The following is a 6162-nucleotide window of genomic DNA, read 5'->3' as shown; positions in this document are numbered from 1 at the left end:
AGTCAACCGCCTCCGACCGCGGCTCCATCCGGCTTCCCCGTGCCGACAATGGCGCCGGCCTTGGGACGAGAGGAAGCGCGAGAGCTGAAACTCACCGGTGAGGGGGCCGAGGCCGGTGTGGGGGAGCGGGAAGGAGCGCGTTGCTGGGCGCAGCTCGGGCAGCCGCCGCTCCTCCGCTTTTCAGCGAGCGTTCTGGAAAGTTCCGCCCGGCGCGCCGCAGCCGTCGTCTTTTGTAGCCGAGTCCTGGCGCGTCACTCGACGGAAGTCCCGCCCCTTTCGCCGCTGCCACCGCCCCGCGGTTACCTAGGCAACGGCGCGGGGGCGCTCGGACTGGGAGGAGCTGTGCCGAAGGGCCTTGTGGGGGTGGGCGCGAGCCTTGGTTCCTGGCGCTCGTGGAACTTTCTGGAGTTCCTTCCTCCACCCAGTGGGCCGGGGAGCGCGGAAGTCTTGGGCGGGAGCGGGGATTGCTTAGGAGCGGTGCAGTACCCGGCCAATTCCGGAATCCCAAATGCGCGGGGCCGTGGCTGCGGCCTGTGATGGCGTGGAGGGCTTGGGAACAGAGCCCCGTGAGGGAGCGGAGTTCGGAACGAGAACCTCTCAGAACAAAGCCCTCCCTTCCTCCTCCCCGCCGGCCCCTCTTTTGCCTCTTTGGGCGTCTCTAACTGGCTTTGTTCCTCAGCCTTGAGATTCTGGAAGCCCGCTGGGGAAGAAATGCCGAGCAAAGGGGTTTGGGCTTGTTCTGGGCAACCTCACAGGCTTTGGATCTTGCTCCTTTTTACGCGTAGCCCGTGGCCTTGTAATCCATCAAGTTGCAAGTGGGAGGAGTTCTTTGTGAAAGTCCTGTCTCCTGTACACATGTTATTTGCCTTGGCCCTGGCTGTGTCCTACACGTTGGACACAGGGAAATGTTGGAAATGCCTTGGTGCAAACTTAGGGCCTTGGACTCCTGGCCTGGCATTCACCCTGTTGGCTAGAGAGGGGCAGCAAGCGTGGCTAACAAGTCGTTTTAATTGACCTAAATTTTAAGCCCTACCAGTCTGTAAACTTGGGTTTACAGTCTGTAGAGTGAGTATATGCGCTTTCAAATGAGTCTGGGGGCATAATGGAAAACGGAGTCTGTTATATTCAGTAATCCCAAACATCGGAGTATCTACAACCAAAGAAGATGGAGATGCAAAGATGAAACCTGGTTCATGTTGCGTAGACTTTAGTGGGGAACCGGACATGTCAATGGACTTAAGGGAACCACAAAATAGAGGTCAGCAGGGGAGAGACTCCTATATCAAATCTGATGGAACAGGGAAAGCGTCCATGGGAAGGTAGCAGTTGAGCTGAGTTTTAAAGAAGGGAGAAGAGCTTTCCCAGCAAAGGACAAAGCACAAGGGAAGGCTAAGGGGTGAAAGAATGTGATGCTTCTTGGAAATTGCAAGTAATTGGATACTGCCAGAGCTAAGGTTGCTGGTGGCCGGAGGCTAGTCTTCAGAGCTATTTGGGGGAACACCCTTTTGATGTATCTTGCTAAGCTGAGGATTTTGAACTTGACTCTGGAGGCCTCCTGATAAGCACCTTTTCAGACTTAATAACTCTTTTGTTTAAACTGGGCACCCAGTCACACCAAACTATCTGCTGTTTTCCAAAAACGCTTTACTTCTCTGTGCTTTTGCTCTGGCTGACAAGACCTAATCTTTTTTTTTTTTTTTTTTTTAATTTTTTTTTTTGGGAGGGGGACCCAGGCCAGGGGGGGGGGGGGGGGGGGGGGGGGGGGGGGGGGAGACACCGAATCTGAAGCAGGCTCTAGGCTCTGAGCTGTCAGCACAGAGCCCCACGCAGGGCACAAACCCACGAACCATGAGATCATGACCTGAGTCCATGTCAGATGCTTAACTGAGCCACCCAGGTGCCCCTGACAAGACCTAATCTTTAGGTCTTGTCATTACCTTCTCGACTTATCAGCTCTGGTATAAACTTTTTTATTTTAACCAACACTTATTAAAAGTCTAATACTGCCAGGCAGAGTACTAGGGTTTGGTAATATAAAGATCATTTAAATTCTGTTCCCTGCCTTCAAGAACCTCATCACACAAAAAAGGACGAATTGTGTTCTAAATGCCAGTAAAGGAGTATTGAGGTGCTGAACTTTGCACCATGCAGATGGGTATCCCAGATCAAGAGACCAGCAAGTGTAAAAATATGAACAATTCATAGAGAACAGTAACAATAAATTTTGTTCATATGTTTTGAGGTGTTTTCGTTCTAAAATTCCGACTTTACCATGGCATAAACTATGTGTTTGTCAATCTAACATTGGTTAAGCATATAAGTAGAGTATATATGTTAAATCACTTTGAGTTTCCCCAATAAATAGTACTAAGTCTAGTGTTTCTTAAATATTACTGTATTTAGTGTTTCCTTTAGCCTCAGGGATTCAGTTGAAATTCCCACAACTTTGAGAAAGATGGAAGTCAACGTAAGGCTATAAAATGTGATATTGAAAATTCTTCTAAAACCTGCAAGCAAAGTGAGCTAAACTCTTTATTAAGAATAAAATAGGGGGCCCTGGGTGGCTCAGTCGGTTGAGCATCTGACTTCGGCTCAGGTCATGATCTCACAGTTCATGAGTTTGAGCCCCGCGTCAGGCTCTGTGCTGACAGCTCAGAGCCTGGAGCCTGCTTCAGATTCTGTGTCTCCCTCTCTCTCTGCCCCTGTTCTGCTCTTCCCCCCCTCATGCTCTGTCTCTCTTTCCTTCAAAAATAAATAAAAACATTTAAAAAATTAAAAAAAAAGGGGGTATAAAAGTTGGTTTTAAGAAAAGGAAAACTATGTGCTTGTTTGCTTGTATGTGTATAGAATATTTCTCAAGGATATCCCAAAACTTGTAATATGGTTGCCTTTGGGGAGAGAAGAATGGGAGGGAGATATTTCACAATTTATCATTTTGTAACTTTGGAATGTTTATTTGTAGTATTTATTTAAAAAATTAAACTTAAGGGGTGCCTGGGTGGCTTAGTCGGTTAAGTGTCCAACTCTTGATTTTGGCTCAGGCCATGATCTCATGGTTTTGTGAGTTTGAGCCCCATGTCCATGCAGAGCCTGCTTGGGATTTTCTATTTTTTTTTTCTCTCTCTCTGCCCCTCCACTGCTTGAGTTTTGTCTCTCAAAATAAATAAATAAACTTAAAAAAATTTAAAAAGTGTAAAATTCTCTCCTGTCAACTGAAGCTTTGAACTAGTAATTTGTCACCCCAGTAGCAAAGTTGGCTAATTCTTGGTAGCCTTAAAACTGTAGTCACATGTGTTCTAATATTTTTCCTTCATAGAAACTTAATGATGCTAAAAATATGTCCTGCGGCATCTGGTGTCTCATTCGGTTAAGTGTTTGACTCTTGGTTTCAGTTCAGATCATGATCTCGAGGTTTGTGAGTTTGAGCCCCTCATTGGGTTTTGAGCTGACAGTGCGGAGTCCGCTTGTGGTTCTGTCTCCTCTCTCTGCTCCTCCCCTGCTCATGTGCTCTGTTTCTCTTTCTCTCTCAAAATAAATAAACTTTAAAAAATTTAAAAAAAAATAAAAATATGTCTTCATGAAAAATCTAGCTTTTCAGTAAAAGAACTCAGCACTTTTAAGCATTCTTATTTACATAAAATAATATGAAAAGATTAGCAGTAAGTTAGTATGTGAGTTTTTTTGGTAAAGATATGGTATATCATACATGCTATTTGCAACTTGTACTTTTCACTTAATTTATTGTCATCGTGTCAGAATAAATAATTAATTTTTAAAAATGTATTTGTTTTTTGAGAGAACATGTGTGCACACATTCGCATGCAATCGGGGGGAGGGACAGAAGGAGAAGGAGGGAGACAGTCTTAAGCAGGCTCCATGCTGAGTGAGGAGCCCAATGCAGGGCTCCATCTCACAACCATCAGACCATGACCTGAGCAGTAATGGAGTCAGACACTTAACTGACTGAGCCACCCAGGAGTCCCTTACCTTGTTATTTTTATTTTATTTTATTTGTTTATTTATTTTTTTAAAGTTTATTTATTTTTGACAGAGACAGAGTGCAAGCATGAACAGGGGAGGGGCAGCGAGAGAGGGAGACACAGAATCCGAAGCAGGCTTCAGGCTCCGAGCTATCGGCACAGAGCCCGATGCGGGGCTCGAACTCACGAATCATGAGATCGTGACCTGGGCCGAAGTTGGACGCTTAACTGACTGAGCCACCCAGGCGCCCCTTGTTATTTTCCATGACTTCTTAGTATATAGTATGCAGGCACTATAATTTAACTATTCCCCTACTGATAAACATTTTGGCAATTTCCAGTGTTTTATAAATAGTGCTGCTGAGAAATTCTCAAATATAGCTTTGGACACTCATGCCAGTATTGCTGTGAGATGGACATCTAGAATGGAAATTGGTGGGTCAACGTAAATGCAGGTTTAAAATTGTAATAAGTAAGTACGCTTTTCCTCTTTTGGTTTTTGCCTTTCTTTTCTTTTCTTTCTCCCTCCCTCCCTCTCCCCACTCCTTCATTTGTTATGTTTAGGAAGCTTTCACCAAGCCAACATTATAAATGTATTCTCCCAGGTTTTCTTCTAGTTCTTTCATGGTTCCGGTTTTTACACTTAAGTCTTCATTCTATCTGGAATTGATTTTGGTGTAAACTCTGGGGATTACTTATTTGTAAGTAACTGAATTTTATTTTTCTTCAAATGGTGAGCTAGTTTTTCTGTTTTTTTTTTTTCCTTAATGTTTATTTTTGCAGGCACAAGTTGGGGGAGGGGCAGAGACAATCCCAAGTAGTCTCTGCACTTTTGGTGCAGAGGTCGATGTGGGGCTTGATCTTACAAACCGTGAGATCATGACCTGAGCCAAAATCAAGAGTCAGACACTTAACCACTTGAGCCACCCAGGCACCCCTTGATCATTTCTTCTTGAAGTTGTTACTAAACATTGTCTTTTTGTTGTTATCATGAATGGTCTCTTGTTTTACCATTATGATTTATTTCAGTGGGATGCTTCATAACTTTCCATAACCATGTGACCAGGATACAGGTATCCAAGGAGGTAGCTGGCGATAGCTAGAGGCATGGCAGAAGCCAAGTCATTAGGGCTTGAGCACTATGCTAGTAGTTTGAAATTCATCTTGAAAAAATACTGGAGGATCCTAGGGAGGATGGTGATATAACCTCTAAGATCTGACTTTTATCTATCTGAGTGCCTGTCAGGCACTGTGCTAAACTTTCCACAAATGTTGTCATATTTTAATCCTTACAGCAACCCCATTTTTATAGATGACTTGATCATATTTACATTTTAGAACAATCATTTGGGTGCTAATGTGAAAGAAGGATTCTTAGAAAACTTTTATGGTGAGAGAGAAGATGAGAAGTGTTGAGGCCTAAGTGATAGAAATGGAGAGAGAGAGAACTAGAAACAGAAACATAGAGGTGGAATCTGCAGGTCATGGTAACTAGAAGCAGAGATGAGGGAGAAGGAATCATGGCTGACTTCCAACTTTCTGGCCTGAGCAACAGGATGGTTGGGGGTGCCCTTCCTGTGATGGGGAGCCCAGAAAGAGGAGGAGGAGAAGGCTGTGGTGGGTCAGAATTGGGGAGGGTGAAGATGAGTCCAATTTTGGATGTGTAGAATTACTGCTATACTCTTTTTTTTTTTAATGTTTATTTATTTATTTTAAGAGAGGGAGAGAGCAAGAGCGGGGAAGGGGCAGAGAGAGAGAGAGAGAGAGAGAGAGAGAGAGTCCCAAACAGGCGCCATGCTGCCAGTGTACTGTGTGATCATGACCTGAGCCAAAATCAAGCGTTGGATGCTTAATGATTCAGCCACGCAGGTGCCCTTGCTGTACTTTTTTCTTTAGATTAAAAAAAGAAAATTTTTATTGGAAAACATAAAATAGAAAGTAAATCTCAGCTAAAATGCTGTTTCTTATGCTTGTATAAATTAAATTTTTTTTTTTTTTTGGAGAGAGAGAGAGAGTGAGTGTGTGTGAGCGGGAGAGGGGAAGAGGGAGACAGAGAGAGAGCAAATCTGCATGGAGCTCAACACAGGGCTAGATCTTACAAAGAATTGTGAGATCATGACCTGAGCTGAAATCAAGAGTTAAACTTCTTGATGGGGTCCCTGGGTGGCTCTGTCAGTTAAGC

This window comes from Panthera uncia, chromosome D4 (genome assembly GCF_023721935.1).
Source record: "Panthera uncia isolate 11264 chromosome D4, Puncia_PCG_1.0, whole genome shotgun sequence".
Taxonomy (NCBI): domain Eukaryota; kingdom Metazoa; phylum Chordata; class Mammalia; order Carnivora; family Felidae; genus Panthera; species Panthera uncia.
Note: the sequence above shows the minus strand (reverse complement) of the source record.